Source organism: Nicotiana sylvestris, chromosome 8 (assembly GCF_000393655.2).
Source record: "Nicotiana sylvestris chromosome 8, ASM39365v2, whole genome shotgun sequence".
In the NCBI taxonomy this organism is placed as follows: domain Eukaryota; kingdom Viridiplantae; phylum Streptophyta; class Magnoliopsida; order Solanales; family Solanaceae; genus Nicotiana; species Nicotiana sylvestris.
This window is the reverse complement of record NC_091064.1, coordinates 185,004,483-185,014,501: the sequence shown is the minus strand read 5'-3', so window position 1 is coordinate 185,014,501 and position 10,019 is coordinate 185,004,483. Positions and strand designations below refer to the sequence as shown.

At 37.4% G+C, this 10,019-nt stretch overlaps 2 non-coding genes across 2 annotated transcripts; both read right to left on the bottom strand.

Annotated features, from left to right (window-relative positions):
- Nucleotides 1–263: 263 nt before the first annotated feature.
- Nucleotides 264–378, bottom strand: LOC138876570 (U5 spliceosomal RNA). Its single transcript, XR_011401916.1, has one exon. It is a non-coding gene; the product is annotated as a U5 spliceosomal RNA (small nuclear RNA).
- A 641-nt stretch (nucleotides 379–1,019) lies between these two features.
- LOC138876710 (U1 spliceosomal RNA) lies at nucleotides 1,020–1,180 on the bottom strand. The gene has a single exon (XR_011402049.1). It is a non-coding gene; the product is annotated as a U1 spliceosomal RNA (small nuclear RNA).
- Between the last annotated feature and the right edge of the window lie 8,839 nt (nucleotides 1,181–10,019).

Sequence of the window (10,019 nt, the reverse complement as noted above, 5' to 3'; positions counted from 1 at the left end):
ACTAGATAATCTGATACTTACTCGGATTTTATTTTTATATACAAACTTATTTCATATATATACAAGGGAAGAACTCCCTAAATAGTTTCAGATGGTGAGTATCTGTTTATATAAGATAGAGAAGTGAAAGTTACTCGCAACTACAGTAATAAATATCATTTTCATTCAAAAAGATTAACTTATTATTTAACCCAGAAAGTCTGCCAGTTAATTCCCACTTATATCCCTATTAAACATTAAAGATTATAACTGGAATTGTAGGGGGCACTCAATTGAGAACCCCTCCAAAAATAAGCGTATGCCACTAAATGCAGCGTCCACACGGTATTCTTTAGTAAAAGGCGAAAGAATAGTTCGCTTTGTGCTCACTGCGTGGCTGCATGAGTTTTGCACTTCACTTATGCTAAATTTTTATACCTAACAAGAAGTTTGGGCTTACTCTTTATTTTTCGATGTGGGAGTTGCATCTCTTATTCCACTTTAGTCTCTTCGCTGTTTCCTTCACTTACTCTGTGGTTTAAAGTATACATTTAAATATAAGCGACTTTGCGGATCGTTCAGCTCTGTCGTTTGATTCATTGGCATAGTTACTTTAAGCTTTTATTCATTTCAGGTTCTTCGTGATTACACTGGGTTTTTTATTGTTTATGATATGGTTGAAAGTCTACATCTCAAATAGAATCTGCTTTGCTATTCTGTCTCTGCTTCATCGTTTGATTCATTTGCATAGTATTTAAGCTTGGATTTGTTTCAATTTCATGCTGTTTGGGAAGAAATAGATGCTCATAACCTGATTATGATGAAATGTTGCATAGAATGTGTTGGTCTTGAACCTACAATGAAGGTTTTGTCTTTCTAGTGTTTGAACTGCAGAAAACAGAGAAGCTGCAGGTTGTTGAATTGCATTTTTTATGATTAAGATGGCTTTCTTTCGATAGAAAAAAATTCATTGTGAGAATTCTTCCCCATTAGACAATGTATAAAACATATTGAGCAAAAAGATTTAGGTGAAGAATTGGGTAGGGGCCGCACGAACGCTGGCCCCCACTAAAATAAATTATGACGTAGACTCAGCCACTTGGGTCGACCTTAGGCGGGCACCCCTCCAAAGTGCAATGGAAGTCACCAACCTAGGCCATGGGTCTTATTGATCGTCCATTGACCCCGTCAAGGTAAGTATGCTACAAGTTGCTCCTTGACATGCTTCTATACCCATCCAACTCTTTGTTTTTCTCTTTGCCAGCCGATGTGAAACTTCTTTTGCTTAATCTATCCTTCTTATATTCTCTCCAAAACAATATATTGCCACTGAATGTTGTTCATTTCAAGTATAAATAAGATTCTTATCCATATAAAATTTTTATGTGCAAACATATAAACCCCTTGCTTTCCTTTCTCCCCTTCAATTTAACATAACACACCAAGATATGAAAACGGGCAGAATGACTTTAGATGGAGATTAATCTGGTTTTGTTTATAGGTAGAAGTTAACTTTAAAGAAAACTTTTTGTAAGATTGTATTATAGTAGCCTTTGGTGTGGGGGTTAGGCAATACCCCTATCATGTCTATATATAAATAAAATAGTACAAAATAGAGGGGACATGGATCTTACCTCAGCAACCAATGAAAGAAAGGAAATAGCCTAAGATCCTTTCAACAATACGAGCTATACAATCAACTTACCAAAAAATTACGTTTATCATATCTTCTTCTCATGGGAGGAAGTTGCCATCTATCCAGTTGAAATAGTCCCTTAGCCTCTTTTAGCATCTGTTGGAGAGAGTGATAGAAGGTGGAAGTTTCACTAGAAGATGTTAACTTAGCGAGGAAGTCGCCCACTTGATTTGCTTCTCTAAAGCAATGAGAAATCTGTACAGTAGCTTCTCTGAGAGCATGCGTAGTATCCATGATAATGTTCTTTAATTTAAGATTGTTGGTTCCCCTGTTGAGAAGCATGTTGGCAATAACCATGGAATCCAATTCAATATGAATCATGCTTAAACCATGTTGAGTGCACCATTTAATGGGAATGTTGGCCGCCATTGCTTTAGCTAGATTGTTACTGCTACAGTGCACAAGGAAAGAAAAAGCCATCAGAAATTCTCCATCACTGTCCCTGACAACACCTCCGATGTCAGCATTTCCATTTTCTCTGATAAAGCTTCCATCTGTATTGAGTTTGATCATCCCCACCATAGGCTTATTCTAGGTGACTTGCTTTATATTCACTGTATGTTGAAGTCTTTCAATCATATTACAAATGTTAGGCCATGTACCTATTATATTATAGCTGGGATAGATAAATTGAAGGGTTGCTTGAATGTGCCATATAATTTGAAATTTCATCCTACTTTTGTAGAATTGTTTATGCTCCCCTTATTTACATGACGTCCAGCTTTTCCAAAGTTCCCAGCAGATGACCGCTGGAGCAATTTGTAACAGAAGCTTGTGGATAACATTTTTTGGATTAATGTCCCACCTTTCTTTAAGAACTCTCTTGATCTGCCACTGATGGTGAGTGATTCCTAAAGGAGCACCAATGTATTTCCAAATATGCATAGTTATTTCTCCCTCCACAAAGGTATGTTGAATAGAGTCATTGTTAGGCATTTGACAGCAACAACATCTAGAGGTTATTTGGTTGCCAAATCTTGCAAGCACTTCATCAAAAGGGAGTTTACCTAAACACAATCTTCAGGTTATAAAGGAGAATTTAAAGGGGATAGAATTATGCCAAATTTTACTGAAAAATATATTTGTAGGACTCTAATTTCGGACAATATGCTAGGCAGATTTAGTAAAGTATTGGCCATCTTCAGTATCATTCCATACATCATCATCTGTTTCAGTTGGTTGACCATGTTGATGTTGCTAATAACTTCCACCATTTGATTTGTAAGAGTGTTGCGTAGCTTATTCATATCCCAGCCACCATTGCTAATAAACCCACGAACATTGGTCTTATTACCAATTGTGGTAACTATATTAGCATTGCTATAAGCCAAAGGACATGTCATTGTCTAATTGTCTCACAAAAAGTTGCAGTCTCCAGAGTTAATAAGCCAATTGATATTGCCTTCAGCTTTGTACTAGCCAATAACAAATGTTTCAAAGCCTGTGAGTTACCCGAGATCCACTTCTTTTTAACAGGATAACTTCCTGGACAATATTTAGCTCTGAGAAAATCAGCCCATAGTGAAAATTTTGTTCTAAACCTCCACCATCTCTTGATAGTTAATGTATTAGAGATATCTTTAAGACTTTTAATACCAATGCCACCTTCATCTTTAGGAAAGCATAAGTTTTTCTCCACTTTCATCTGCGGCTGCTCTAGAACTTTTGGGATCTCACACCTATGGTTCTCAATCCGCAGGTGCGGTTATGATAGGGGCAGCAGCTGAAGCTGCTCACTTTTAAAACCAAACTTTCCGAAAAATCTTCTGAATTCATCCCGAGGTCCCCTGGACCTCAACCAAAAATACGAACAAGTCACATATCACTATTCACACTTATACCAGCCTTCGAAACACTCAAAACAACATTGAATCATCAAAACTCCCTCGGATTCAAGCCTAAGGTTTCCAAAACTACCTAATTCCGCAAACGACCAAAAATCCTACCAAATCTCGTCCGAATGACTTGAAAATTTGCACACATGTCACAAATGACACAGCATGCCTACTAAAATTTCCGGAATTTCATTCTGACCCCAATATCAGGATTTCCACTACCAACTAGAAAGCGCCAAAATTCCAATTTCGCCAATTCAAGCCTAAATCTACCACGGACCTCCAAATAACATTCCGAACATGCTCCTAAGTCCCAAATCACCTGTCGAAGCTATCCGAACCATAAAAGCCAATCGTTTACTCTCAAGTCAACTTCCGGTTGACTTTCCAACTAAATGACCAACTTAAGAGACTATGTGTCTCATAACACTCCAAAAATACTCCAAGCGCTGAAATGACCGGCCGGATCGTTACATTCTCCCCCTCTTAAACAAACGTTCGTCCTCGAATGAGTCAAGAAACATACCTGAAGCCTCAAATAGGTGAGGATATCTGCTCAGCATCTCCCGCTCGGTCTTCTAGGTAGCCTCCTTCACGGGCCGACCTCTCCACTGCACTTTCACTGAAGCTATATCCTTTGATCTCAACTTTCGAACCCGACGCTCCAAAATAGCCACTGGATCCACATCATAAGTCAAATCATCGTCTAACTGAACAGTGCTAAAATACAAAACATGAGACAGATCGCTAATATACTTCAGAAGCATAGAAACATGAAATACCATATGCACACTGGACAAGCTGGGTGGCAAAGCAAGCTCATAAGCCACCTCCCTAATCCTCCGAAGTACCTCAAAAGGCCCAATGAACCAAGGATTCAATTTACCCTTCTTCCCAAATCTCATAACACCCTTCATGGGTAAATCCTTTTGTGAGCACATGATTTTTGCCCTATGAGAATCACTCCCAAAAAATTCAAATAAAATAATTTTTCCGTTGTTTGCAATTTTGTGGATTGTCGTGGTGTTTTCTGTTATTGTTTGCATTTTCTGTGCACGCCGCAACAACTATATATATGTGGATCGGGTTGCATGCCGCAACAATGTTAAATGACAAGGGATCGGGTTGTGCGCCGCAACACTATTGTTATTGTACTGTTATAGATATTGAGTTGTCCTTTCATATTTTATTAAGTGTCTGTTGGTCTTGATATGTTTCCCTGAAGCATGTACCCCCTCCAATTTTAAACTGCTTATTCCTGTTTATTTTCCGCCATATATTATATAACTGCACAGGTTTATCTGAAGTTTGGTCCTAGCCTCGTCACTACCTCGCCAGGGTTAGACCAGGCACTTACCAGCACATGGTATCGGTTGTGCTGATACTACACTCTGCACTCTATACAGATACCGGAGCGGCACTTGATCAGCAGCAGTAGGGGAGCCAGCCTTCAGTCCACTGAGACACCGAGGTAGCCTTCAAGGCGTCCGCAGGCCCGACGTCTCCTCTATCCTTTATTAAGTTCTGTTATCTCATGTATCCGAGACAAACAGTGTTATTTTTCCTTCAAATTGTTGTATGTAGTACTCTTAGTAGTCCGTGGATATTGTGACTCCAGTTTTTGGGTAGAGACATGTGGTGATTTTCGAAACATTTTGGTTTTATATTTATTTAAGACTTCCGCTTAAATCTCATATTCCGCTGTCATTTAGATGTTTATCACTTGTTAATATAAGTTGTAAAAAGGATTAAAACAGAAGAGTTAAAGATTTCTAAGTTCATGGCTTGCCTAGCTTCTACGAGTAGGTACCATCACGACTCTTGTGGGTGGTAATTTTGGGTCGTGACATCTGCGGTACCGCATTTGCGGTTCATCATCCACTTCTGCGGAAATCACTTATCCGTCCATAAATCGCATCTGCGATCACTCTTCCGCATCTGCGACATCGCAGATGCGGTAACCTTAACCGCTTATGTGGTTGTTGCTCATCAGGCCCTTTATTGCTTCTACGACTGATCTCCCGCACGTGCGGCATCGCACCTGCGGTCCCCAATCCGCAGGTGCGGAAATACCAGAAGCAGCAAAAGTTCCGCAGCTGCAAACATTCCTCAAACTTCCCGTCAACCATCTGAAATCACCCTGAGGCCCCCGGGACCTCAACCGAAAGTGCAAACATATCCCAATACCTTATTCAAACTTGTTCCAATCTTCAAAACACCTCAAACAACATCAAATCAACCAAAACACATCGGATTCAAACCTAACTTTCTAAATCTTCTGAAATCTGCTTTTGATAAAAAAACTCAACCAAACCACGTTCGAATGACCTGAAATTTTGCACACAAATCCCAAATGACACGACAAAACTACTGCAACTCTCAGAATTCTATTCCAATCAGTATATCAAAATCTCGCCTACCAACCGGAAATCGCCAAAATATCAACTTCGTCAATTCAAGCCTAAATCTACTCTAAACCTCCAAAACTCATTCCGATAATGCTCCTAAGTCAAAAATCACCTCCCGAAGCTAACAAAACCATCAAAACTCACATCCGAGACTTCTAATACATAAGTCAACATCCAATTGACTTTTCCAACTTAAGCTTCCTCAAAAGAGACTAAGTATCTCAAACCTTACCAAAATCATTCCAGATTCGATCCGACCAACCCGATACCATATAACACGGATAAACAAAGCATAAAGAAGTAGAAATGGGAAAAACGGAGCGGTAACTCATGAGACGACTGGTCGGGTCGTCACATAAACTTAGTTTCTAGACTTTAGTTTCTTTGAAAGTGCCTAAAGTTTCTGGGTTTGATTTTCTGGTTCATTTCGGGTGTCTTTTGCTGGTTTTTGCTACTGTTGCTTGTTGTTTTTGGCTGGGTTTAGTTGCCATTTTTCTGTACCTTGCTGCTGCATCTAAAATTTTGCAATCCAGGTAACACCCTCAACCAATGATGTAATTCTTGACACGATAATGAATGAAAATGAGATGATTTGAGTTAAAGTTATTTGAGTTTTCTTTACTTCTTTGTACCTTAAAGTTTTCTGCTCTCGTTAGTCTTGTGTTTAAATGTCAAGCATATAAATAGATGTTGAAAGTTCCAGTTTCTTACGCGTTAAAAAAATAGATTTTGTTTAAGGTCCATTTTATATTATCTTGATGTTTTTTTTCCGGATTTATTCTTGTGGTAGGCTCAAATGGAACACTATATTTAGTTTCTCATTTACACCTTCATTCAAATGGATTAATGAAAATTAGTTTACCATCTTAATTAGTTTAATGACTCGGTAAGATTCAAGTCATGTCCTCATTGAATACATTTCTCTGTTTTAGCATTTCAGCTCTAAAATGATGAGTAATTTGACTCATTGTCTTGCTTGATTAGTTAAATAATTGACGTAGGAGTTTTGGTCTTCTATGTTCTAATTTTGGAGCTCGAATAATTTTATGTCCAGGTTGACATCTTCACTTTAAAGTTAATATCTTAGTTATAATATGTTTAGGTCATTTTATTTTACTTAGCATGCTATTTAAGTTAATATCGTAGTTGTATGTTTAGGTCATTTATTTAATTAGCATGATAAATGTTAAGTTTAAGTATGAAAATATATTCTATTGGTTCCATTTAAGCTTAACAAAGGAAGATCGAGCCTTGAGAGATAGAAAAGAATTCGGAATAAGTTTGTCCATTCTCTACAATAACCAAAAATTGGCCCAATGGCCACTTAATTTCAAAAGTGGACAGCAACCCAAGTGGCTACATAAAATGGGTTTAATACTCATGACAATAGAAATTGGCCAACGTTTTCAATATAAGTGAGCTGGCCCATCACTAATTTTTCATATTTTTTCCATATATAATATATAATCCAAAAAAGAAATTAGTTTTTTTATTAACTTAATAATTTAATTAATTTAAGCGCTAGACAATTAGTAGGCGCGCTTTAATCTTTTTATTCACGGAATTGCTTGCGTAGTGTGATGTTTAAACATTCAATAAATTAATTTAATAATCTCAAACCACATTAATTTTTAGTTAATTTTTAATTTAATTAATTCTTTTGCTAAAATCGCGAATTTGCTTCCGTAGCGCGGTACATAATATTTTAGTAATTTCTTTAAGTTTAGTAACTTTTTTTTAAAAAGTAATAATGTACTAATAATCCTTGTCATAACTGCGAATTCACTTGCATAGCGCCATTATGATAAATTTAATAAATTTCGTCTCGATCATGCATTCGCTTGCACAGTGTGGTTATGACATCTTATTATTTAAAATTTTCTTTAATTTTTCTAATAATATGGATATAAAAGCGGCAAGGTAAAAATATAAAAAGCATATTAATATCAATTTGTCCAAAATTAATTCAAGCCAAGTTTAAGTCAATAAAGCGACCGTGATAGAACCACGGGACTCTGGGAATGCCTTACACCTTCTCCCCGGTCAACGGAATTCCTTATCCGAACTTTATTTCTTAAGACCAATAATAATAGAGTCAAACTTTCCTTTGACTAGGGAGTCAAACAAAAGGTGACTTGGAATACCCAAAAAATCAATTCCAAGTGGCGACTCTGAACAATAAAATAATCCCTACTCAAGTTTTGTCATTTTAATTGGAAAAACTCTTTAACCCACAATCCATAAAACACATATTCTTTTTTTCTGGGGGGGGGGGAGGGGGTAGAAAAGGAGTGTGATAGCCCTGGCGACTCTGCTGGAGATTTACCAGAATTCGAGCTTGTATATGTTGACTTTTTATTTGGCTTTATTAATTTTGTATATATTACAATTTATTTGTGCCTACTGTGCTACCTGTTCGCTTTTTACTGCTTCGATATTGTTGAACTGTACATATAAACTGTCTTCTCACGCACCCCCTCTGAGTCTTTTTGAAATTAAAAATTGGGCATTTGCTTGACATAGCCTGCTTTCTTTGAGATAGACGAGGTGCTTGTCACCCGGTGAAGGATTTTAGTCACACATGTTTTAGGCGGGGAGCACCACCAGCTAAGCCGGAAAGCAATGCAATCGGTACACTGACCCTCCTCGGCTCGAGTTGCCCGCTCGAGTAAGCTAATCTAGATACCTTCTCCAATAAGATTTAAACCTAGAAGAACAAACCTCATGCCGGATATCCCTAGTAGGTTCGCTTTATTTGCATCACGTGCATTTGACTTAGCGAAACTCGACACAAGAGCCGGATCCGTATAAGATAGGTATCCTCTTTGAGACCATCATGTTCACTTGTGTGCTACTTGATACATCATTTGGAAGGCTTACTTGCATTGTCAACCGGCTTTAGAAAATTAGTGCAGTGGAATAATTAGGAAAAAAAAAAGAAAGAAAAAAAAGGGAATCATTCTCCTAGTTTAGTGCAAATAAACCTTTGTTTTTTAAATAAAAAAAAATTTGTAGTGGTATGGTGTGAGGTGTAAAGATTAATTTTTATAAAAATCAAAAGAGAAAAGTACTCAATTTCACCGAACTACGCACGCGGGTTTGATTCTCACCGGATGTGAGATACGTAAGCAACCTCCATCGGGTTCAGCCCACATGTTTCAAAAAAAAAAGGAAAAAGGAGCATAAAATTCTGCATATGCATAAAAGTTTTAGAAAAAAAATGCTACTTTTGGTCACCCTTTTACTGTTTTGCCCTCGTATTCCAGTTGTTTTGCCAACACAACCTTAAAATCTTCTTGGGAAGTACTGAAGAGCCATTTTCATAAAATTAGTTTTTATTTATTTTGTCTATTTTTATCATTTTGTTCCTATGTTTGGCTGTTATTGCCGAGACATCCTTTATGCATTCTGTGGAAGTATCAAAGGGCCGTTTTGGTAATAATAGCCATTATTCCTTCTTTTATCATCTCAACTTTTGTGTCCGGTTATATATATATATATAATAATAATAATAATAATAAAAAATAGATCGAGTCCTAAATTGGCAACAAAAAAAGGAAAAACGAGAAAAAGAAAACAAAAAGAATGATCAGAAGTTGCATATAGTTTAGGTAAGTCCTGACCCTTTTTATCTTATTCTTAGGTTTATCATGAGTTTTCCACAAAGAAGCAGTCATAAAAGAGTAAGGGACGAGACACCTCCTATGTTCTTGATCAGAGATAAGACCCCGAATAGTCTCTGTAATTGGTGGGATAGATTTGCTACATGGGAACGGAATCAAGTATTTAAGCACCTCAAGTTCCTCACAAACATCATGGTAATTAAGCCTAACCGAGATTTAAGCGAGGCTCTAGTGGGTTTTTGGTACCCCGTGAACAATGTCTTCAGGTTCAAAGATTGTGAAATGACGCCTACAGTGGAAGAATTAGGTGGGTTCACCTGACTGGGGAGAGACCTTCATGGGAAAACGCCTGCCGCTCCGAGAAAAGTTGGTGTGAACAACTTTTTAAAGAAGTTATGCCTCCGTCGAATTCCAATGGTTTGCTTAAACGAAGGTTGGGTTCTGTTAGAATATCTTTATGATAGATTTGGGGACGAGA